At 43.7% G+C, this 25413-nt stretch overlaps 1 protein-coding gene across 1 annotated transcript in view; it reads left to right on the top strand.

Annotated features, from left to right (window-relative positions):
- The first annotated feature begins 10122 nt into the window (after nt 1-10122).
- The window catches only part of LOC139575850 (carbohydrate sulfotransferase 8-like), a 208558-nt gene continuing 193267 nt past the window's right edge, over nt 10123-25413 (top strand). The window contains exon 1 of the mRNA XM_071401220.1: nt 10123-10794. The gene's annotated coding sequence lies outside the window, so the exon portion shown is untranslated. The remainder of the gene's footprint in view (nt 10795-25413) is intronic.

Below are 25413 nucleotides of genomic sequence, written 5' to 3'. Positions count from 1 at the left end.
TGCTCCACCAGCCGCCTCCACACAGATACACACCCACCAGAGATGGGCCTAGCCTAGTAGTCCACTAGCAGTTACAGATAGACGGGGGGCTCTCTGCTGCCTTTGAAATGTCTCCAGGTCTCCTTTGATACTGACGTTCAAACATTCAATTTCAGTTGGAATTGATTTATTTCTGAAGTGGTGATAATGTATTTCAAATCAAGGCAGAGTTACGGTTGTAGGGTGTACACCCCATCATGTATGAATAGAATACAGTCCTTGTCTTTGGTTCCATAAAAAATATATATATAATAATCCTCTGTCCCGCTAAAAATCCTAAACTACACTGGGATTTCAAATTCCACTCAACCCAGAGTCCTTCAGCTGTTTCTCATTCACTGTGGTATTTCCACATCATTTGATGAGACCCTATTGTGTGTTGTTGTTTGGTGGTATGAAGTCTGTTATTAACTATTTGCTACACATGCCTACTTAACTTTTGCAGTTATTTCTGCCATGGATAATGAATTATGGTTGGATCTTGAGGGATTTTTAACATCATTGGAAACACTGCTGCATGCTTCACAATTTGAATTTTGATGTTCTGTTTGGAGGATTTGAATCAAAATCTCCACGGTTAATTTTAGCCAATTATACAATGTTACATTATTATGATGTGCATCAGTGTATGAAATAAGATGGGAAATAGATTGAAAACCTAAAGATTTAATCCACTAATTTCAATCCACCATCAGTGGAAATTGTGTATTAGTATTAACAGTCATCATCATTAGGGCTGATGAAGGCAGTGAACTGCACCATTCCACCTCTTCAATGGAAGAATCTCTCATCAAACTATCTTTCCTGACTTCAAACACCAGACTTTGTAGGAAACGGCAATAACGAACACCCTGTTCATTTCTGACTGCATAGGCCTAACTTCTATCAATGTTATGGTACAACCAGACCCCCATTGTAGTCAAAAAGTACAATACTATGACAGTAGTCTTAAGAAGTAGTGTCTTAACTTTTAACAACTCTGACTTGTATCTGAAGTCAACTAAAGTAGAAGTGACCAAAGATACATAACTCGAAGGGTATTTCAGCAAGTGATATAACCTGAAATCAATATTTAACGTTCATTTTCACTGTGTGTTCTGATCCAGAACTATAGAAAATTGGTTGCCTCGCACCTTGCCGACCCCGGCAGATATTGGAGCTAAATATATGGCTGGAGGACAAGTGAAGTTACAACTCATCACTTTATGCTTCTCCCTCTCAGCCGGAGAGACAGATCATCCTATGGCCCTGACACAAACATGAATCCTTCTGAGCCAAATTAAGCCATCTAAAGCAGACCAGACTGCCTACTCCTAAGCAAGGTGCACTATCTGAACCAGATACCAATCGCCACATCAACTGTTGCTACTTTTCATTCTTTTAGAGGCCACTACAAAACAATAAATACATTTTGGTTTCTCAGACTTCCCAAGAATAAGACTAGTCCTGGACTAACATTCATTCTCAATGGAGACTTTTAATTGAAAATACATCTTAGTCCAGGACTAGGTGTACTCTGGGTCTGGGAAACCAGCCCAAGAAGACTAACAAAAACAAGTATATTACAGTTGACACAGGAAATATACATTTTCACTCTAACGCCGTCACATCAAGTTCAGTTAATTCAACTTAATTGAATTCATCCTTCTACTCCCCTGACATAGCAGCTAGTGATGATACCCTAGCTAGAGGTTGTCCACCCAATATTGTGAGTCAGTCAGGTGTATCTAATTCTTCACCAGCCTCCACATGCCCTCAGCCCTCACTATCGCCTCTCTTCTCCAGACTGCAGAGCACTGGAGCACTCAGCCAGGGGATTGGTTAGCCCACACTCTGCTCGGCTCTGCCATGTCTGCCCCCACATCTATTGATCAGGACCTGACTCCTGCACCGCTAGTAGCACTGTGTGGTGTGCCCTCACTGGAAATCTCAAATGAGCCGCTACACAGATACATTCATCTTCATCAGAGTGCAGCAGCATATTTGGATGGTTCAGGAGAAGCCTTGTAATACAGAGAAAGCAGTAGATTCAGTTGTTGTGGTTGGCCCTATCTACAGTACTTCACAGATTGGAGCAATATCACACAAATTAAATTATTATAAACTGGGTGGTTTGAGCCCTGAATGCTGCTTGGTTGACAGCCGTGGTACATCAAACCGTATACCACGGGTATGACAAAAACGTTGTTTTTTTTACTGCTCGAATTACGTTGATAGCCAGTTTATAATAGCAATAAGGCACCTTAGGGGTTTGTGGTATATGGCCAATATACCACAGCTAAGGGCTGTTCTTAAGCACAACGCAATGCGGGGTGCCTGGATACAGCCCTTAGCCGTGGTATGTTGGCCATATATCACACCCCCTCGTGCCTTATTGCTTAAATATACACTCAGGGGCCAGTCAGCAGTGGCCGTGGCTTGCTATACAAAGCAGGCAGACAGGCATCGAGGCATTCAGTTACTGTTCGATTAATCCTTAGAAGGGGCAAAACGAGGGACCTGAGCAACTTTGAGTGTCGCTCTAGTACCTCAGCTTTTCATGCCCAGGAGGCCGGTGTGGTCTAGGGTTTATCGAGAATGGTGCAACAAACAAAAAACCTCCAGTCAGTGGTAGTCCTGTGAGCGAACAAAAAGTTGATGAGAGAGGTCGAAGGAAAATGGCAAGAATCGTGAAAGCTTACAGGCGGGCCACAAAGAGACAAATAACAGCGCAGTACAACAGTTGTGTGCAGAACGGCATCTCAGAAGGCACAACTCGTCAGTTCTTGTCACAGATGGGTAATTGCAGCAGACGACCACACCGGGTTCCACTCTTATCAGCTAAAAACAAGAAGAAGCAGTTTCAGTGGGCACACGATCACAAACACTGGACAATTGAAGAGTGGAATCCCACTTCCTGTTGCGTCATGCTGATGACAGAGTCAGGATTTGGCGTAAGGGTAGGTCATTAGAATTTGCAGCAACATGATGGCGATTCAGAATTCCTGTATATCATTAAAGAACTGAGCAGATTAAACAGTTTTGATAATTAACTAAATGATTCAAAATATTCTGTATGAAAAACAAGGCCTTGAAGCACTATACTCTAGCTAGCTACATATTTAGGTTTGAGTCATCTCCTGTAGGCCTATTTTCAGGGTGCTTCAGCTCCACAGGATACACTTACCCATAATTCTAATTTTACCGCTGTCACGCCCTGGCCTTAGTATTCTTTGTTTTCTTTATTATTTTAGTTAGGTCAGGGTGTGACATGGGGAATGTTTGTGTTTTGTCTAGTTTGGGTGGTTATATGGTAAAGGGGGTGTTGGGTGTAGTGTATGGGTTTGTGTTGAGTGAATGTGTCTAGGTATGTCTATGGTTGAGTGAATGTGTCTAGGTATGTCTATGGTTGCCTGAGTGGTTCTCAATCAGAGACAGATGTTTTTCATTTGTCTCTGATTGGGAGCCATATTTAAGGCAGCCATAGGCATCATGTATTTGTGGGTAATTGTCTATGTGTAGTGTTTGTGTCAGCACTATTTATATGTATAGCTTCACGGTCGTCAGTTTGTTATTTTGTTAGTTTGTGTATAGTTGTTTGTTTCTTGGTTTTTCTCTCTTCTTTAATAAAAGAAGATGTATTTTGCACACGCTGCGCCTTGGTCCAATCTCTCTCAAGAAGACGATCGTGACAGAATTACCCACCAAACAAGGATCAAGCAGCGTGATCAGCGGCAACAGGAGCAACGCAAGGAGGAATGGCAATGGGAGCGTAATCTGGACTACACTACGTGGGAGGAGATCGACAGGTGGGCGATCACCCAGGGCGAATGCCGGAGCCCGCCTGGGATTCTCTGGCGCAGTGCGAGGAGGGATACCGGCGAATGGAGGCAGCAAAACGACACGGTAGGAAGCCTGTGAGTCAGCCCAAAAAAAATCTTGGGGGGGGGCATAAAGGGAGTGTGGCGAAGTCAGGTAGGAGACCTGCGCATACTCCCTGTACTTACCGTGGAGAGCGAGAGTACGGGCAGACACCGTGTTACGCAGTAGAGCGCATGGTGTCTCCTGTACGTGTTCATAGCCCGGTGCGGGTTATTCCACCTCCCCGCACTGGTAGGGTCTGGTCTCCAGTGCGTCTCCTCGGGCCGGCATACATGGCACCAGCCTTACGCATGGTGTCCCCGGTTCGCCTACATAGCCCGGTGCGGGTTATTCCATCTCCCCGCACTGGTCGGGCGACGGGGAGCATTCAACCAGGTAAGGTTGGGCAGGCTCGGTGCTCAAGGGAGCCAGTACGCCTGCACGGTCCGGTATTTCCGGCGCCACCTCCCCGCCCCAGCCCAGTACCACCAGTGCCTACACCACGCACCAGGCTTCCTGTGCGTCTCCAGAGCCCTGTTCCTCTTCCCCGCACTAGCCTTGAGATGGTTGTCCCCAGCCCGGTACCACCAGTTCCGGCACCACGCACTAGGCCTAATGTGCGTCTCCAGGGTCAAGTATGCCCTGTTCCTTCTCCCCGCACTAGCCTTCAGGTGCGTGTCCCCAGCCCGGTACCACCAGTTCCGGCACCACGCACCAGGCCTACAGTGCGCCTCAGCCGGCCAGAGCTGCCCGTCTGCCAAGCGCCATCTGAGTCATCCGTCTACCCAGCGCCATCTGAGCCATCCGTCTACCCAGCGCCATCTGAGCCATCCGTCTACCCAGCGCCATCTGAGCCATCCGTCTACCCAGCGCCATCTGAGCCATCCGTCTACCCAGCGCCATCTGAGCCATCCGTCTGCACAGAGCCATTAGAGCCGCCCGTCTGTCCCGAGCCGTCAGAGCCGTTAGTCAGTCAGGAGCCGCTAGAGCCATTCGTCAGTCAGGATCTGCCAGAGCCGCCAACCAGACAGGATCTGCCAGAGCCGCCAACCAGACAGGATCTGCCAGAGCCGCCAACCAGACAGGATCTGCCAGAGCCGCCAACCAGACAGGATCTGCCAGAGCCGTCAGCGAGCCATGATCTGCCAGAGCCGTCAGCGAGCCATGATCTGCCAGAGCCGTCAGCGAGCCATGAGCAGCCAGAGTCGCCCGCCAGCCATGAGCAGCCAGAGTCGCCCGCCAGCCATGAGCAGCCAGAGTCGCCCGCCAGCCATGAGCAGCCAGAGTCGCCCGCCAGCCATGAGCAGCCAGAGTCGCCCGCCAGCCATGAGCAGCCAGAGTCGCCCGCCAGCCATGAGCAGCCAGAGTCGCCCGCCAGCCATGAGCAGCCAGAGTCGCCCGCCAGCCATGAGCAGCCAGAGTCGCCAGTCAGCCAGGATCTACCAGAGACACCGAAGCGGATATTGACAATGGTGGAGTGGTGGCCACGTCCCGCACCCGAGCCGCCGCCATATTAAGGCCCACCCCGGACCCTCCCTTTCTGTGTCAGGTTTTGCGGCCGGAGTCCGCACCTTTTGGGGGGGGGTACTGTCATGCCCTGGCCTTAGTATTCTTTGTTTTCTTTATTATTTTAGTTAGGTCAGGGTGTGACATGGGGAATGTTTGTGTTTTGTCTAGTTTGGGTGGTTATATGGTAAAGGGGGTGTTGGGTGTAGTGTATGGGTTTGTGTTGAGTGAATGTGTCTAGGTATGTCTATGGTTGAGTGAATGTGTCTAGGTATGTCTATGGTTGCCTGAGTGGTTCTCAATCAGAGACAGATGTTTTTCATTTGTCTCTGATTGGGAGCCATATTTAAGGCAGCCATAGGCATCATGTATTTGTGGATAATTGTCTATGTGTAGTGTTTGTGTCAGCACTATTTATATGTATAGCTTCACGGTCGTCAGTTTGTTATTTTGTTAGTTTGTGTTTAGTTGTTCGTTTCTTGGTTTTTCTCTCTTCTTTAATAAAAGAAGATGTATTTTGCACACGCTGCGCCTTGGTCCAATCTCTCTCAAGAAGACGATCGTGACAACCGCCCTGAGCTGTGACGTTGTTACAGATACAAACCACTCAGTGCAGCAGGCTGTGAACCCAGGTGACATTGAAGATGCAAACACCCCTATTTCTAATGTGTCTGGTGTAGATGTCAATAGCCCAGAATTATATAGTGTGTCAGACCGCTCAGATGTAAAATGTTGGATTTACTCTTGCCCATGTTATTCATTAAACTGTTGCTCATCCCAATTTATCATAATCAATTGGAGGACGGCTGTGCCAGCGGAGGTAATTTACAGCTAAGAGTTATGCCGTAGCTGAGTCAGTATTAAGTTAGAGCAGGATTATGTAAGGTGATATTAGACCCTGAGCCAGGGCCAGAGGTTATGTCACAGATTAATTAATCATTTATTAGAATAGATCCATACTGAACTTGTACAATGATTGGTCAACAGGTTAACTCTGGCTTGATAAGTGAAACCACAGCTTGAATCCTCTGAAAATATGTTTTTATGTAAAGTAGTTTCATGTGGACAATCTCTGAGGGATACTAGTTTTTTTCAGAGGTTATGTCTTCACTACAATGTCACATTTGTGTCACCGCGTAGACATAGAGTACAGTAGAGTACAGTAGAGTACAGTAGAGTACAGTACAGTATAAGCTACAGTAGAGTAGAGTAAAGTACAGTACAGTACAGTATAAGCTACAGTACAGTATACAGTAGAGTACAGTAGAGTATAGTACAATATACAGGAGAGTACAGTAAAGTATAGTAGAGTAAAGTAGAGTACAGTAGAGTACTACAGTACAGTGCAGTAGAGTACAGTATAAGCTACAGTATAGTACAGTACAGTACAGTATACGGTAGAGTACAGTAGAGTATAGTGGCAGTCATTATTTAAAAATAAGTTTCATAGGTTAATACGTTTTATGTACAGTAGTTTCATGTGGACAATCTCTGAGGGATACTTGTTTTTGTCGTCACTACAATGTCACATTTGTGTCACCGCATATGTAACAGTTTAACTTTAGTCCGTCCCCTCGCCCCGACCCGGGCGCGAATCAGGGACCCTCTGCACACATCAACAACAGTCACCCACGAAGCATCGTTACCCATCGCTCCACAAAAGCCGCGGCCCTTGCAGAGCAAGGGGAACCACTACTTCAAGGTCTCAAAGCGAGTGACGTAACCAATTGAAACGCTATTAGCGCGCACCACCGCTAACTAGCTAGCCATTTCACATCCGTTATACTCACCCCCCTTTCAACCTCCTCCTTTTCCGCAGCAACCAGTGATCCGGGTCAACAGCATCAATGTAAAGGTTTAACTTTACGTCCGTTCCCCTCGCCCCGACCCGGGCGCGAACCAGGGACCCTCTGCACACATCAACAACGGTCACCCACGAAGCATCGTTACCCATCGCTCCACAAAAGCCGCGGCCCTTGCAGAGCAAGGGGAACCACTACTTCAAGGTCTCAAAGCGAGTGACGTAACCGATTGAAACGCTATTACCCATCGCTCCGCAGAGCAAGGGGAACCACTACTTCAAGGTCTCAAAGCGAGTGACGTAACCGATTGAAACGCTATTAGCGTGCACCACCGCTAACTAGCTAGCCATTTCACATCCGTTACACAGACATAGAATACAGTACAGTACACAGTAGAGTCCGGTAGAGTAAAGTACAGTATATAGTATAGTAGAGTACACTATGACCAACCCACAACCCCTGACCTGCTACAGTCAGTATCTCTCCTCAAATTACAACAACTATTTGAACACTTAATACGTTCAAGGTTAGAAAAATGTATAATATTTGCAGCCATGTTATTGTAACTGTATTGTATTGGCAGTGGCAGTCATCATTTAAAAAGCCCCCCCCCCCCCACCTCCTCCTAGACCTAACAGTATTGATTTTGACTGATACCAGACGCCTCAGTAGGAGGAGTGATGAGCAGAGAGGAGCGTATTGATAAACGCACCATAAAGGTCTTATCTGTCTCTTGGTCAGGGGATTGTGTCAAGGCTCCTACAGTAAATGCCAGCATCCATCAGAATCAAGTTGACCAGCAGACTGCATGTTCATTAACACGCACTAAAGCAGACAAGGACTCTCCACTGAGGTGCTGTGCAATGATCCTATGGACTTTGAGATAAGATATTGAGAGAAGCTTCTTGTCTGTTTGAAAATGTAGAACACAGATCAGATCTGCTCATCAATGTATTTCTCTAATCTGACTCATTGATTGTGAAAAAGGGCCATTATTGGTATTATCATTAGTGTGCTGATGTGCTGCTGATATCCCCAGTAAGCGATTCGTAGTCTCCTTTGTGATCACACACACACACACACACACACACACACACACACACACACACACACACACACACACACACACACACACACACACACACACACACACACACACACACACACACACACACACACACACTGAAATGTGCTTCTGGTACAGTGGACTAGATGGCATGGTTTAGAGTAGACTGTTAGTTTGGCCAAAACAATGGCTTTGGATCACATTTCTTGGGCATAATAAACTGTGGAATCTGCCAACAAAGCTGTGTGAGTTTGCTTGCTGTCTTGAACCAGCAGAGGGGGGTGTGCTGCTCTTGTAAGGATGAAGATCTCAGCTCTATTGACAATCTCTATGGTTTCTACCACACCCTGAGATTCAGCCTTGATATAATTTTCCTTTAGACAACGTACTGGATACATGAACAATGAAATTATAAAGTGGTGTTTATTTTACTCATTCTCACTTCCTGGCTCATTCAAGGAAAATAATTTTGATTGGATTTCATCTGATTCAATGACACACAATAGTCATACTAGATGTATTTAGCTATACTAGATGACAGATATTGTGATACTTTGCTGTGAAAAAACTGAATATTTAAATGTTTCTCTAGTGTGCGGATTAATGATTAATCAGGTGCCTGTTTCTTTTGGCAGGCAACACTGCAAACCATACTGCCTGTGAAGGTCTTATTAATAAGGATGGTTTCCCCCTTTAGCTAGTGCCCACACTATCAGGATTGTTTACATTCTGGAAGCTGCACTAAAAACAGGTAGAAAACCTCCTTCTGCCAGCCGAGCTTCATGAAGTAGCCTGGAAATGAATTATGTAGATCCAGTGGCTTTTGATTTTCACCCTGCAAGGCTTTCCTTTCCATTTTTTGATTAAACCTTTTTTTCTCTGTCAGTGTGTTCCTTTGAGAGAATGAAGGTACAAATGTCTTTGGTTTGAGAACGGAGAGCATGCTCTGCATACAGTACTGTGCAAGTTCTACTAGCTCTCCTAGCTCATGGGCCATGCCATGTGCACTTTTTAAATAGAGGGTGAGCTGGACTGTCTATTCTGGATGGCCCAAGATAGGGAAAGGCAGGTAGGGAAAGGCAACTCACACACACACACACACACACACACACACACACACACACACACACACACACACACACACACACACACACACACACACACACACACACACACACATACTACCTTGCAGATGAGATGAGCAGGCAGGAAGCCGTCCATTGATGCATAGGACATTATAAGAGAAAATGTTATTGTCCTGAGTGTGCCCTTCTCACATCACATCATTCATGGAGGGCAATGTATCAATAAACGTCAGCTCATCTGTCCCCCTGATAGCTGAAACCATTTGTATTGTGCCTGTCTGGGATGAGGGCTATGATGGACACCTAGAGACAACATAATCACATTTTCAGCAAAGCTGGCTGGGCTGATACACTTTTTGGTGTGGTGCCAAAGTCTCCATTCAGAACCATACAACTTCCCTTATGGCTTGTATTACCACTTTCTCTATTGAACTATATGTGAGTTATGCTACAGTAGAGTGTGGCATGTCTCTATCCATTCCAGACTGATTTCCCTTCTACAATTATGTAGATTGTCAAATTTCCTTGAGAATGGAAAAATGTCTCAATTCAGGAAACATAGCATATCACTTGGGTTTTTCGCTCTAATTAAATATACATTGTAATTTAAAAAACGATTACAGTGCGTAGTCCTAAACATACAGTGCAAGCACCATATTAAAACAATTGTTTTACTTCCTAACTATTCTGTCGCACCTGTCTCTGTCGCGTGCTACCCGGCATTATTTCACTTCGCACGAGACCTGCGGTTAAGAGCATGAGCGGACACCTGACAGTTATAGCGGCTTCGCGCTAGACAGATAAAATTGGATTCTATACAGTGATTCCCTGGCATTGGAGGCATCGACTCATGTTCAGGTAAACTGGAAACAACCGCTCCCAGTTACTGAGTTTATTCTATAATAAGGGCTGGTTCGGTGACTGTATGCTACTGTAGTTATTTTCATATTTTGTCTCGCTTCAAATCCAAAAGATGAAAAAACATTTTGCATTGAAAATACAAGATGTAATGTTGTTTATTCGTCAGTTTTTCAACGACATTACTATTATTGCAGCGGTTGCCTGGAAGAAAGAAGAGGTACCTCTCCTTGGAGACTTCCCGGGATGCAAAACTCAAGCGTAAGACACAAGAATGGAGCGCAATGCTGCTGCTGTCTGATTGGCGAAACGTCCATCGCTTCATCTTTTCACATTAGTTCTACTCGACGAAGCTCTAACCAGGTCTATTGCAACCAGGACTCGACCACGAGACATCTAACTTGTAGAGACAGTAGGCTAACATTTGTCTCGGGTTTGTTTAGTCGGAAAAGCCTATTATTTAAGAAATAGGCGGACGCCTTTTCCGTGGTGCTGAAGATAGGACTTGGCTGATCTACGAGTGAGGAGAATCAGTACACGAGCCCACACTTTCCGCCCTGTCCTTGTCAGCTTTATGATATCAGGTGCTTTCGCTAAGGTAAATCTATTCCCATACGTATCTAGATAATATTTTTGTCATGTGAGTTACGTTATAAAACATAACTAGGCCAACTGTCTTCAATCGAATAGTAGGCTGGGTTGACATCTCACCTGTATTTAGCCAGTTAAGTTTTTGTGTTCTTGTACATGGATTTTTTTTGTCTATACAGAACCTCGTTACACATCATATTGATAGGCTACATTGATACATTGAGCCTATTTCGTTTTTATTGAACTATAACAGCTTCATTAGCATATATTTGCTTGATTTGTTTATTGTCTCACTGTCTTATACGGTTTCCACTAGATACCTTAGCCACAAAGTCAAAATTGGCAATATCGTAAAAATTCAAGAAAACCAAAATGTGCTTTTTGGTCTTAATTTAAGGTTAGGGTTAGGCATAAGGTTAGCAGTATGGTTAAGGTTATGGTTAGGTTTAAAGAATATACATTGTAGAAATAGGGGGGTTCAGGACTTTGTGGCTGTGTTAACTAGTGATGACCGTCTCCACAGGTGACAATTGGGCAACTGTATATATATACAGTTGCCCAATATATATATATATTGTTGATACAATTGTTTTTGTACAGTAAGCCTATGTCCTAGCCTACTTTTGTGCGAGAAACGTTTTCCTACACATTTCTGTGGTCTTACCTTTGCTCATAGGAATCAAACAGTGGATTGCAATAACCTATAGGTTTCATCAGCACATTTTAGAGGTGACATAATACCAATAGCCTAGTTACAGTGGATAGATGGGTTTGTTAAAGAAATGATCATGCTCTCTCCTCTGGTATCCATCATACAGCACCACATATTGATATTGTACCTTGCCATTATTGGCATTAGTCAAGCAGATAGTATTCTTCTGCTCCTCTTTGCCCCGGTTCTCCTCTCCCAAAGTTTGAACATAATGAATGCTGCCACTGTCTTTCCCTCATTTGGAGTCATGCCTAGTTGCTCCTTGCAGACTGCCATATCAAGCATGCATTATTCAATTTAAGTGGTCAGTGAATGAACTCAAATTGTGTTCATCCTAATTATACACTGAGTACATAGGGAAAGTATCCCATTATTCATACTGCGATTCACAAGTCTCATTTTAGAGCGGGCTAGGTAGACTGACTGCAAATATTTTCTGTGATGAATGACAGAGCATTCTTATTAGGTTTGAAATATTATTTTCAACTTGTTTTGTGAGATGGGAAATGGCATATATTACATTGATGTCTGTGTTTAACTCCACTTTCAAATGATCCATGATTCTGTTCAATTTCTCATTATTACCAGATGCGCTGAGGCAGACAGAAATCTGAGAATAAATACACTCCCCACCGTTTTTAATGTAAGAAGGTACAATAACTAAAAACTGTAATTAAAAACAAACACGAGCAAATCTCCAACAGCACCTGCTGCATGCATGGAAAAGACAAGAATGTGAGTGACAGCAAGGTGTGGTTATGCGCCTGTGTTACAGGATCCAAGGGACAATAGAGTTGAGAGGATCAGCTTTATATTGTGGATTTGTGTAGGTTAAAGTGCCTGTGTGGATAACAGACGTGGATGACGTATAGAAAGTTTTGTGTAGGCTTCATTTACTATTGCAGTTTGTATCTGACCTACAGTATATGTGGCTCAGAGATGCCCTATGGAGCTGGCCCAGAGGGTGTGTCGGATTATAAAGGTGATGGTCGCAAGGATCAGGTGTCAGTATTAACTGCAGCGCAAACTGCAAACCCTTAAATCGGCCTACATCACTTTATACTTTATGACAAAGAGTGAGTGAGTTCAGCATACTGGGTTCCATTTGTTCTCCCCTCCTTGCTTCCAAAAACATGTTACGTTTTGTGCCAAAAAAAGAAGCTCTTGGTAATTGATGACGAAGGTCGGTGATCCGTTCTTTGGCCAGTTCATGTTTTCCCCTACAAATCTACTGCTAGGTGCTCTGCTGAACAAAATAGAAAAATCTTGGTGAAAAGAACACACGAGATTGCTGTGTTTTCTAGCTCTGAAAAAGTGACCGACTCTATAAGCATGGGTATGACACGTTGTGGAAGATGTAATTTACAGATCAATGGAATAAATGATTATAATGATCTGTTAGGCTACTCCAGCTCTTACTGATCCCTGATAGACACAGTGTATTCAATGGCTTTTTGAGGACCTCAGCTTTCTGCCGTCATTGGGGTCCTCTTGGGCATCAAGATGTAGGCCTCTGTGAAGCCACTCTGTACATTTGCTGATTATAGAAACATTATGTGCAATATTTGTGCAGTATTGTGGAACTTAGTTTTTTTGTAAGAGGAAATTAGTATGTCAATCATGTTAAAATGGCCCCCATCCCCTTTTCAATTGGTGCCAGAGAATGCAGGTGCTGTCCAACTAGAGAATAAGGCCCCCTTTGAGGTGGTGTCCATGTGACTGAATGCAATGGCTTCTGTCAGTGGCCAGGGTCATTGGACACAGCAGAGCTTTGACGCATACAAAATGTGCTTGAAGATGCTGTGCTCATACTGAGGCTGGCAGAGGCCCAGTGGAGCTGGGACATAGCACTCCAGATGGCTCTGCAGTGACCAACGGCTCCTCGGAACGGATGAAGAGTGCAGTCCAAGCCCAGCTGGAAGCTAGGGATGCGTTACTGCCGGTGTGAGAGTGAGTGTACTTGTGTGCAGGGCCGGCGTTATGGGCGGACCCCCTACCATACCTCCTTGCCCATCCAAATAATATATTTAAATATTGATTTATTTGACCGAGACACATTGACAGAAAGATGCATCAATCTCAGATAAAGCATCTGAGTGAGCGAAACAGAGCCCCCCTGTCTCAATATGTGTAGACCATGTACAGTATCTGATCCTGTCTGGACCAAAAGAGTATGGAATGTCATACCATTTCTGTCCAGACAGCATCAGATATATGGGCTAAATGTAGTAAGACAGAGGGGCGCTGTTTTGCTCACTCAGATGCTTTCGTCGGTCAGAGAGTTTCAGCAGAGAGGAAGAGGCGAAGCGAGAGGGCTGACAATCTCCAAAATCAGGCCTGAATAGGCCTAATGCATTTCTATGGGCATAATAAGCAGACCTAAGCTTGTTGCCTGCCTTCCCACCTTTGGGACAATGACTCCCGTTGTTAGGTCAGAGAGATGAGCATCTCGTCATTATATATAGATCTCTGGTTTCACCCTCTAGTGAATTGGAAAGGTAAGTTCGCGGGTCCACAGTGCACTGTTAGGATGCTGGCTTCCCTTAAAGTAAATTGATGTTTTGCCAAAATTATATAATTAATTGTCTAAATAAAAACATTCAAAATACTTCCCCAGATAGCATGACTTAGCATAACTTAGCCACAGAGGATCATTAGCTTCTTTAAAAACATAGCTGTGTAGGTCATGCCTATTTGGGAAGGCCACAATTTAGGCAGCACGTGTTGCAATAATGTCGAGCTGATTGAGTTGCGGCTGTCAGTGAAAAGCATCTAAAATATGCGTGAAGATAATGTGTCTTGAGTATAATTTAATATGTTGCCAAAAGAAGAAGGGGAGGGGTGTGCAGCGAAGATATGTCATGTCTATCTTCAGAATGCACACACTCAGCTCTCCAGAATGCACTCAGATGTCTCTCATCAATTCTTGCGCATTCATTGTTTCATTCTGTGAATTGTTTGCCCTTTGACTGCTTATTTTTAAAATAAATTCCCCATTACATATGTCACCAGTAGGCCTAGTAAATGTACCGTTAATCCCCCCGTCATTTGGTTACATTAATTTCTGTTAATGCATGTATTAATTACAGTACAGTCATTTACCATTCTCATTCTCGGAATGGAAATGTTGTTTGCAGTGTTCATAACCTGCTACACTTATGATAAACAAGTTTTGGTTTATTTCATAACCATTACAAGTTTTGTCAATCTTTTCATTGTCTTTTGTTTGAAATGCTCCATGAGCAATGAGCATGAGTCTGGTTTCTCAGGAGCGCCTGAGCACGCATAGAAGTAGGCCTACCTAACCTGCTGCGTGTAAATATAAGGAAGTGCCCATTAGGCAATGTCTGATTGTCTTAACTCACTACTTCCACCAGTAATAAGCTGAGCTTCTCAGTGATTTTTTTCACTTCACACATCAAATTAAATCAAATGTTATTGGTCACATACACATGGTTAGCAGATGTTAATGCGAATGTAGCGAAATGCTTGTGCTTCTAGTTCCGACAGTGCAGTAATATCTAACAAGTAATCTAACAATTTCACAACAACTACCTTATACACACAAGTGTAAAGGGACGAATAAGAATATGTACATATAAATATATGGATGAGCGATGGCCGTGCGGCATAGGCAAGATGCAGTAGAATGCAGTACATGGTATAGAGTACAGTATATGCATATGAGATAAGTAATGTAGGGTATGTAAACATTGTATAAAGTGGCATTGTTTAAAGTGACTAGTGATACATTTATTACATCCAATTATTAATTATTAAAGTGGCTAGAAATTTGAGTCTGTAAGTTGGCAGCAGCCACTCAATGTTAGTGATGGCTGTTTAACAGTCTGATGGCCTTGAGATAGAAGCTGTTTTTCAGTCTCTCGGTCCCAGCTTTGATAAACCTGTACTGACCTCGCCTTCTGGATGATAGCGGGGTGAACAGGCAGTGGCTCGGGTGGTTGTTGTCCTTGAGGATCTTTTTGGCCTTCCTGTGACATCGGGTGATGTAGGTGTCCTGGAGGGTAGGTAGTTTGCCCCCGGTGATGCGTTGTGCACTACCCTCTGGAGAGCCTTACTGTTGTGGGTGGAGCAGTTGCCTTACCAGGCTGTAATACAGCCTGACAGGATGCTCTCGATTGTGCATCTGTAAAAGTTTGTGAGTGTTTACGGTGACAAACCAAATTTCTTCAGCCTCCTGAAGCCTCCTGCGCCTTCTTCACCACGCTGTCTGTGTGGGTGGACCATTTCAGTTTGTCCGTGATGTGTATGCCGAGGAACTTAAAACTGTCCACCTTCTCCACTACTGTCCCGTTGATGTGGATAGGGGGGTGCTCCCTCTGCTGTTTCCTGAAGTCCACGATCATCTCCTTTGTTTTGTTGACGTTGAGTGAGAGGTTATTTTCCTGACCACACTCCGAGGGCCCTCACCTCCTCCCTGTAGGCCGTCTCGTCGTTGTTGGTAATCAAGCCTACCACTGTAGTGTCGTCTGCAAACTTGATGATTGAGTTGGAGGCATGCATGGCCACGCAGTCATGGGTGAACAGGGAGTACAGGAGAGGGCTGAGAACGCACCCTTGTGGGGCCCCAGTGTTGAGGATCAGTGGGGTGGAGATGTTGTTTCCTACCCTCACCACCTGGGGGCGGCCCGTCAGGAAGTCCAGGACCCAGTTGCACAGGGTGGGGTCGAGACCCAGGGTCTCGAGCTTGATGACGAGTTTGGAGGGTACTATGGTGTTAAATGCTGAGCTGTAGTCGATGAACAGCATTCTTACATAGGTATTCCTCTTGTCCAGATGGGTTGGGGCAGTGTGCAGTGTGATTGCGATTGCGTCATCTGTGGACCTATTGGGGTGGTAAGCAAATTGTATTTAAAAAATATTTCCAACACTCCCGGCCTCGATAATCACCAAGCCTCGGAGTGAAAGAGCAAAATATCATGATCTGATGATCCCGTATATCCAGTGGAAACGTAATAAAAAGCAGCTGTTTGTGTTCCACATTCTTTTTCTTCATGTGATCACGTGATCTTACGTGAAGTTAATGTGATAACATGTGACAAAATGTAAAGCAACATGTGATAACATGAAACGACACGTGTTAACATGTGATCACATGTGAAGTGTTCCAAAAACATGTTTTTATACAGTAGATCCTTATAGATTATCAGTTACTACCATGGGGATGTATTGAACCCATGGCACTGTGTAGCTAGGTGACCCTGGACTGGGGGAGGGGGGTTTGGATCACTCTTGAGTCTGATTAAGGACAGTGATTCAGTGCGTAGGCAGTGGCTTGTGCGACATTACAAGATCTCTCTCTTTTTAAAGAAGAACCACCTGAGATCCCAAGGCGGAGCAGGAGCGCATGACGACAAACACACACAGTGGCTTCAAAGAGCTAACCATCCTTCGCCATTTCCATTTGGCAGGCCGCTAGAGAGCAGAGCGGGAGAGAGAGAGAAAAGAAGCCTGCTCTTTTCATTCCGACATATCTGTTCCGTGAAGGAATAAGAGCATGATCTGCACTCTGATTACAATGAATTATTCCTCACCCGGCTATAAATATGTGCTCCCTTGAACACTGAGCCTCTTTCAATGCCTGGAATCTTCGCACTCCAGACAGCGCAGCATCACCAGGCAACACCCATGGCCTTGTCAACTGGTTTGGAGCTGGAAAATCAGAGACACCAGTTGAGTTTACTGGCTAGATCCTGCAGTCGAATGACCAAAGCGCCCTCTAGTGGCCTCATGGGTGGAATGTTATTCATATTTTTCATCATTTCATAATTAATTAACATTATTATAGTTTTTAAGCCAGAAATCTGGTGTTTCTATGTCAAACGGTTTTGTTATATTTTAGTCTTCTGTGATGTATATAAAGTGTAATATTGGGATGCAAACTCAAAATTGAATAACTTTCAACTCACAATCTGACATGGTACATGTGTCTTCTTTTTTTAAGCCCATAACCATGTGTGTGTGGTGTATACTTCTGTTTCAAAGTAGATTTGTTTAAGACTACCAAGAAACCCTGATTTAGCTCACTGCAGTAACATTTTATTAAGGAAAGCTTGACTTGTGAATTAGACTACAGCTTGACAACCAAATAATCCAATGGGTTAATAATATTGCTGAGAAAATATAAATGGAATGCGCTTTTCTCCCTCTGCAAAATGTTTATTTACATTCTCCTGAAATCAACATGCCTACAATGCAATTTATACTACCATCATTAGAGGTGACTTATGGTTTGGTAGCTACATTTCAGGCTCTTAGTCATCAATGACTATTCATTTCTAGTCAATCCTATAGGAATAGCTTCACATTTAGCTTTAGATCAGATATGTGTACCAAATGGCACCCTATTTGCTATATAGTGCACTACTTTTTACCATAGCCCTGGTCAAAGGAAGTGCACTATAAAGGGAATAGAGTGCCATTTGATGGCAGCATGAGCCTTAAACAGGAAGTGGATGAATGTGATATTGGTCCATCACCTCTAATGGGAACAAAAGGTCAACCTTAATTATTCATTTGGGATGTCAAACAATCCTCAGCCGCTGTTATTTAGAGGAGGAGATCCATTGAATAATGCAGAGGGAGGATTCTCTTTCCTCCTCCAAAACCAGAGGCACCCACACTCGTTGGTTTGGATGTTTTATAGTAGAGCCTTATCTTTATGCTAGAGCCCCCTGTCATTTTAGACCGACCCAACCTTCACTGTCACTTCTGGTGAAACTTGGGATGGCTTAGAAGGTGACATCTGACTCATGTTGTTTTTCTACATATTCTAGTGCCTGTTTACAGAGTGCTCCATGCAGGGAGAGAATGATAATGCATTAAAACAGCTGAATCATTATGGTTGTCTTCCCACTCCCCCTATCTGTTGTGGTAGACTACCCTTGTCAATTGCTTTTAAGCAGCTTTCTTAAGATGTAGGGGGTGCAGCTCAAGAAGCAAAAGGAGATATTAATGCTATTAAAGTGCATTAAAGTGAAGAATGGTGTAATGTGAGTTGCTACCGTGGGAAGAATAGCTGGGAGGAAGCAGAGAGGATTCAGACGAGTGTGGGGGAGATTCTGCAAATGTGCTCTTTGTTGGGCATGAGAGAGATAGAGAGAGAAGAGAAGCAGAGAGAGAAGAGAAGCAGAGAGAGAGGAACAGGGAGAGAGGGGGGTGGATGTGGAGAGAGAGAGAGAGGCAGAGAGAGAGGAACAGGGAGAGAGGGGGGTGGATGTGGAGAGAGAGAGAGAGGCAGATAGAGAGGAACAGGGAGAGAGGGGGGTGGATGTGGAGAGAGAGAGAGAGAGAGGCAGATAGAGAGGAACAGGGAGAGAGGGGGGTGGATGTGGAGAGAGAGAGAGAGGCAGATAGAGAGGAACAGGGAGAGAGGGGGGTGGATGTGGAGAGAGAGAGAGAGGCAGAGAGAGAGGAACAGGGAGAGAGGGGGGTGGATGTGGAGAGAGAGAGAGAGGCAGAGAGAGAGGAACAGGGAGAGAGGGGGGTGGATGTGGAGAGAGAGAGAGAGAGGCAGATAGAGAGGAACAGGGAGAGAGGGGGGTGGATGTGGAGAGAGAGAGAGAGGCAGAGAGAGAGGAACAGGGAGAGAGGGGGGTGGATGTGGGAGAGAGAGAGAGGCAGAGAGAGATGAACAGGGAGAGAGGGGGGTGGATGTGGAGAGAGAGAGAGAGAGAGGCAGATAGAGAGGAACAGGGAGAGAGGGGGGTGGATGTGGAGAGAGAGAGAGAGGCAGATAGAGAGCGAAAAAGAGAGAGGCACAGAGAAATGAGAAAGAGAACAAGAGAGGCAGAGGGAGATGCGAGAGAGAGAGAGAGAGGGAGAGAGAGAGAGAGAGAAAAAAAGAGAGACCACCTCCAGACTGTTCTCTGAACATGCAGAGATGCACATGTAGAGATACGTGACTCAGACTGCAGAATGAAGGAGGCAGTGGAAACACATTGATTTGGGACATCAGAGATACCTACACTGAGTATACAAAACATTAAGAACAACTGCTCTTTCCATGACATAGACTGACCATGTCAATCCAGGTGAAACCTATGATCCCTTATTGATGTCACTTGTTAAATCCACTTCAATCAGTATAGATGAAGGGGAGGAGACAGGTTAAAGAAGGATTTTTAAGCCTTGAGACAATTGACACATGGATTGTGTATGTGTGCCATTCAGAGGGTGAATGGGCAAGACAAAATATTTAAATGCCTTTGAATGTGGTATGATAGTAGGTGCCACGCGCAACTGTTTGTGTCAAGAACTGCAATGCTGCTGGGTTTTTCACCCTCAACAGTTTCCTGTGTGTATCAAGAAAGGTCCACCACCCAAAGGACACTCAGCTAACTTGACACAACTGTGGGAAGCATTGGAGTCAACATGGGTCATTATCCCTGTGGAACGCTTTCGACACCTTCTAGAGTCCATGCCCCGATGAATTGAGGCTGTTCTCAGTGCAAAAAGGGGTGATGAAACTCAATATTATGAAGGTGTTCCTAATGTTTGGTATACTCAGTGTATTTTAACCAGGCAATGCAGTTAAGATCAAATTCAATATGAAGGCAATCTAGTAATTGGAATAATAACATGTTCATAGCAGTGAGTTTCCGGGACACAGGAAATCTCTTTACTCCCTGTTGCCCTAATACAACACCAAATTATCAATACATCTCTAAAATTAATAATGTACTTCATGAGGGATGAGTTTTTATGGCTACATTACTGGATACTTCAGCTCAGTCTGTCAACCAAGAGAACACATCTTATTAATGTATTTCCTGCTAGAACCAGTACTTGACTTGGAATGAAATAGGTGCCGGTACTCATTTTGGTTGCCGGTAATGTTTATATTTATGTGCAAGAGCTCCACAATACTTTTGAGCTCATATTCTATAAGAGGAACAGGAGCTCAAGCAGTAGAACATTTGAGGTGAGCCCCTGCCCAGGTCAAGCACTGGCTAGAACTGAGGTAAGATTCAAGACCAACCCGACACAAACTGTGGATTGTTTGTGCTTGCCTGCAGAGTAATGCAGAGCTTTAAAACAATACTTTTTAAAGAAAGTACCGGAAATTGCTTTCTTGCCTTTGCACTAGGCTTTATCTAAAGAACCTTCCATAAGAACAGTACCTAAACTCTTAGAAAAAAATGTGCTATTTTGAACCTAAAAGGGTTCTTTGGCTTTCCTCATAGGATAACCCTTTGAAGAACCCTTTTTGGTTCCAGGTAGAACCATTTTAGTTCCAAGTATAACCATTTTGGGTTCCATTTATAACCATTTCCACAGAGGGTTCTACATGGAACCCCAAAGGGTTTTACCTGCAACCAAAAAGGGTTATCCTATGGGGACAGCTGAAGAACACTTTTGGAACCCTTTTTTCTAAGAGTGTATTGTACCTGTACAGGTTTCCTTTGTCTGTAGTTTTAGCTGCCAGGTAAGGTATTAGTTATCGAACTGACCAATTGAGAAATTAAAACATTATTTTGGTTCACTGCTGGGGACCCTCTGAGAAATCATTGTGGATTTTGTGCCCGTCAGTATTTCTCAGGAAGATAATGTCCTTATTCCCAGAGTTTGACGTTGGTGTACGGTACCTAGTGACAACCCTCGTTTGTTTTGGCCTTGAAATAAAGGTGAGGATGAACTGGGGAGCGGATTTGATCTGCGTGTCTCTGTATAGCTAGGGAGCCAGGGATGTGTATTGCTATATTGCTGCTTAGGGGGATGAACATCTTCCTCCAGGCAGACAAGGTCACCGTTCGGAGGCTGAGGGCCGAGGGAGGATAAAGGCAGCAGGCAGGGGCCAGGTGCTCTGTGAGTTAGTTTGTGGATGGATGGCACTGTGCCTAGAAAACAGAGCCCGGGAGCCAGAGCTCAGCCTGCCCTCCATTCGGGACTCTCCCTCCACCCCTCCTCTGAGGGGCTCTGAAAGCATTGCTTAACTCCTGTGGAACCCAACGCCCAGGTACCAGGGTGTTGATCAATTAGGCAACTGTGTTTCAGCCCAAGTTAATTACACAAATGTATTCTGCACTAAAGCCTGTCAAGTTATTAGCTGGCAGCGTAGCGGTATTCAAGCCATTTCAGCCATTCTGTGATACAGACACAGACACCGGTACACTGTAGCCGGGGCAGCCTCAGTGAGTGAACTTTTTCTCTGAGAGAGCTATCAGCTGTGTTATAAAACAGAGTGAAAATAGAGTAAATGTTACTTTAACGGCAAACATTAAAATGTAGTCACAGGTTATTCAGTTGAATTGTGACACAAAAGACCAGGTTCATGCAGAAGTGTAGGTGTGGCAGGTGGTTAACAGTTGTGGTTTTATTCAAATGCATTAACAATGCTGCTGCATAGATTTGCTTTCCATTTGAATACTACATTTGACATATTGTATTGTAAACGTGTCTGTCTCTGAAAGCTAGATTAACAGAACATCTTACTGCCCATACAAACCTCTTTCTACAGATGGTGGGAGATTCACTGGAGATGACATCGTCCAAATATTATTCAGTATCGCTCCTTAGAAGCCAGAAAAATGACTCAACCACAGCTTTCATAGATAGAGATAGCAACCCGCTGGGCACACACTGGTTGAATCAACGTTGTTTCCACGTCATTTCAATGAAATTATGTTGAACCAACGTGGAATAGATGTTGAATTATCTGTGGCCAGTGGGAAGCCCTCTCTCTAATTAGTATTATTTTCATTCACTCACCCTCTCCTCTCACAAGTTACTAATGTTAGGTTTGTGTAATGTGACATGAATTTTTGTAGTCATAATTAAGCCTGGGATTGTAGTGGAGCTATTTGTATTACAGATGTAGATAACTGCTATAGCTTGACTGAACTGTTACGCTCTCTCTCTCTAGATATATAGCACCTTCTCTAGTGTCCAGGCTGTAGTATATATTCAGACCACACTTAATATTTATTTGTTTGATTTGTCTATTTGGATCCCCATTAGCTTTTGCAGAAGCATCAGCTACTCTTTCTGGGGTCCACAAAAACACAAATTATGACAAGTAATAAAACACTGATAAACTGATAGATAAGGACAGTCACACACATTTTAAATACAATGATATACAAATAATACAACTACAAAATAATGTGTGTGCTTGTGCTTGTGTGTGTGTGTGTGTGTGTGTGTGTGTGTGTGTGTGTGTGTGTGTGTGTGTGTGTGTGTGTGTGTGTGTGTGTGTGTGTGTGTGTGTGTGTGTGTGTGTGTGTGTGTGTGTGTGTGTGTGTGTGTGTGTCCTCACAGTCCTCGCTGTTCCAGGAGATGTTATTTCATCTGTTTTTTAAGGTAATTTTGCTGTTTGCTTGAGTAATTGGAGATGGAAGGGAGTTCTATGCGATCATGGTTCTGTATAATATTGTGCATTGCCGTTGATTCGTTTGGACTTGGGGACTGTGAACAGAAGCCTGGTGACATGTCTTGTGGGGTATGTATGGGTGTCTGGGGTGAATGTTATTTGATTATGCAGACAATCTAGAATTTTCATCACAGTAATATTTATCATGAAAACTAGAAGAGAAGCAGTTAATCTCTCGTCAACCCTCCACCAGGAAAGACTGACATGAATGTTATTGATATTATGTCTGTATGTGTAGTTAAGAGCAAGGCATGCTAGATTTTTCTTTGCTGCACTTGACCATATTACAAGACAGTAATCAAGATGGGACAAGACCAGAGCCTTAACAACTAGTACATTTGATTTTTGTGTAAAAAATTCAGATATTTTTACAACAGACATACCCCTTCCCATTTTCACATTAACTTTGTCAATATGACTAGCCCATGATAATTGACCAGCCAATGTTATACCTAGGAGTTTCGCTTCCACAACTTGCTCAATGGTCACACCCTTTATGCACAACTCCAGTTGAGGTTTAGGTCTTACATAATGTTTTGAAACAAATACAATGCTTTAGTTTTAGATGTATTTAAGACCAGTTTATTATAAATCACCCATTCTGATACTGTAACTCCTTATTTGTAATTTCAGTAATCTTACTGGCTTTAGGCGCTGACATGTAGAGTGTGGAACCATCCGAATACATAGTCATTCTAGCTCTGTGTAAGACCAATGGCAAAATTTGGTTTAATCATTTGTAAAAATAGAGAAGCATAATGGCCGAAGGGAGCTGCCCTGAGGGACACCGCACTGTACATATCAAATCAAAGTTTATTTGTCACGTGCGCTGAATACAACAGGTGTAGTAGACCTTACAGTGAAATGCTTACTTACAGGCTCTAACCAATAGTGCAAAAAAGGTATTAGGTGAACAATAGGTAGGTAAAGAAATAAAACAACAGTAAAAAGACAGGCTATATACAGTAGTGAGGCTATAAAAGTAGCGAGGCTACATACAGACACCGGTTAGTCAGGCTGATTGAGGTAGTATGTACATGTAGATATGGTTAAAGTGACTATGCATATAGGATGAACAGAGAGTAGCAGTAGCGTAAAAGAGGGGTTGGCGGGTGGTGGGTGGGACACAATGCAGATAGCCCGGTTAGCCAATGTGCGGGAGCACTGGTTGGTCGGCCCAATTGAGGTAGTATGTACATGAATGTATAGTTAAAGTGACTATGCATATATGATAAACAGAGAGTAAAAAGAGGGGTTGGGGGGGGGAACACAATGCAAATAGTCCGGGTAGCCATCTGATTACCTGTTCAGGAGTCTTATGGCTTGGAGGTAAAAACTGTTGAGAAGCCTTTTTGTCCTAGACTTGGCACTCCGGTACCGCTTGCCTTGCGGTAGTAGAGAGAACAGTCTATGACTGGGGTGGCTGGGGTCTTTGACAATTGTTAGGGCCTTCCTCTGACACTGCCTGGTGTAGAGGTCCTGGATGGCAGGCAGCTTAGCCCCAGTGATGTACTGGGCCGTACGCACTACCCTCTGTAGTGCCTAGCGGTCGGAGGCCGAGCAATTGCCGTACCAGGCAGTGATGCAACCAGTCAGGATGCTCTTGATGTTGCAGCTGTAGAAGAAGTTTCCATTGAAGAAAACTGTCTGAGTTCTATTGGATAAATAACTCTCCAACCATGTGATGGCAGGTGATGTAAAGCCATAGCAAGTGAGTTTCTTCAATAACAATATATGATCAATAACCAGTAATAAAAGGCTAAGGTACATTTTTATGAGGTTATGAGGGTAGTTTCCCCATAAATGCATTACTTCCAAGCCTTAGGAAAGGCCCAAATACATGGGACAGATATGTTTTATTAAACAGATACTGATCATTAAATTATCAATATTTACTGCACGCCTGATTTGGAAAAACACACCTTGTGAATTCATTTGACAAAATTCTATAGTGTTTTTGTACTATTAAATGATTAAACAAGAACTTGAGGCAGTGAAGGGATCACTCCTCTAATTCAATCAGTGTTTCATTTACCAGATAGTTTAATTACCAACCGATCTCTGCCCTCTTTGGCCCTGCAGGAGGTATGATATGACTGATGAGTGCGCTTTCCCCTGCCCTTTCCCACACACTGGGAATGGGAAAAACATTTCCAAGAAGCAAATTCTATTACCTTACATTGTTCATTTCCTACCCATGTGGGTGTCTGAGTAATACTTTTAAAAATAATAATAATTTAAAAAATACAATGAAAAAATTATCCAGTCAGAACTTAAACATCTTAAACCAGGTAGAACATTTGTAAAATTCTAATGAACTTACATTTTTACATAGTTTAGTCTCTGAACAATTTTTCTTCAATCAAAGTATTTTCAATATCGGCTACATTGAGCAGCACTATCGAGCAGCACTATTTTGGTTGATTTTGTGGAGTAATATTAACATTCTTCATCAAGAATATGGGCAAAATGTTATTATTGACAGTGAAAGTGGTAGGAATGTTGTGCCCTTGTAATATAAT

This window comes from Salvelinus alpinus, chromosome 5 (assembly GCF_045679555.1).
Source record: "Salvelinus alpinus chromosome 5, SLU_Salpinus.1, whole genome shotgun sequence".
Lineage (NCBI taxonomy): Eukaryota > Metazoa > Chordata > Actinopteri > Salmoniformes > Salmonidae > Salvelinus > Salvelinus alpinus.
The sequence above is the reverse complement of the archived record's forward strand: the minus strand, read 5'-3'. Positions and strand labels throughout refer to the sequence as shown.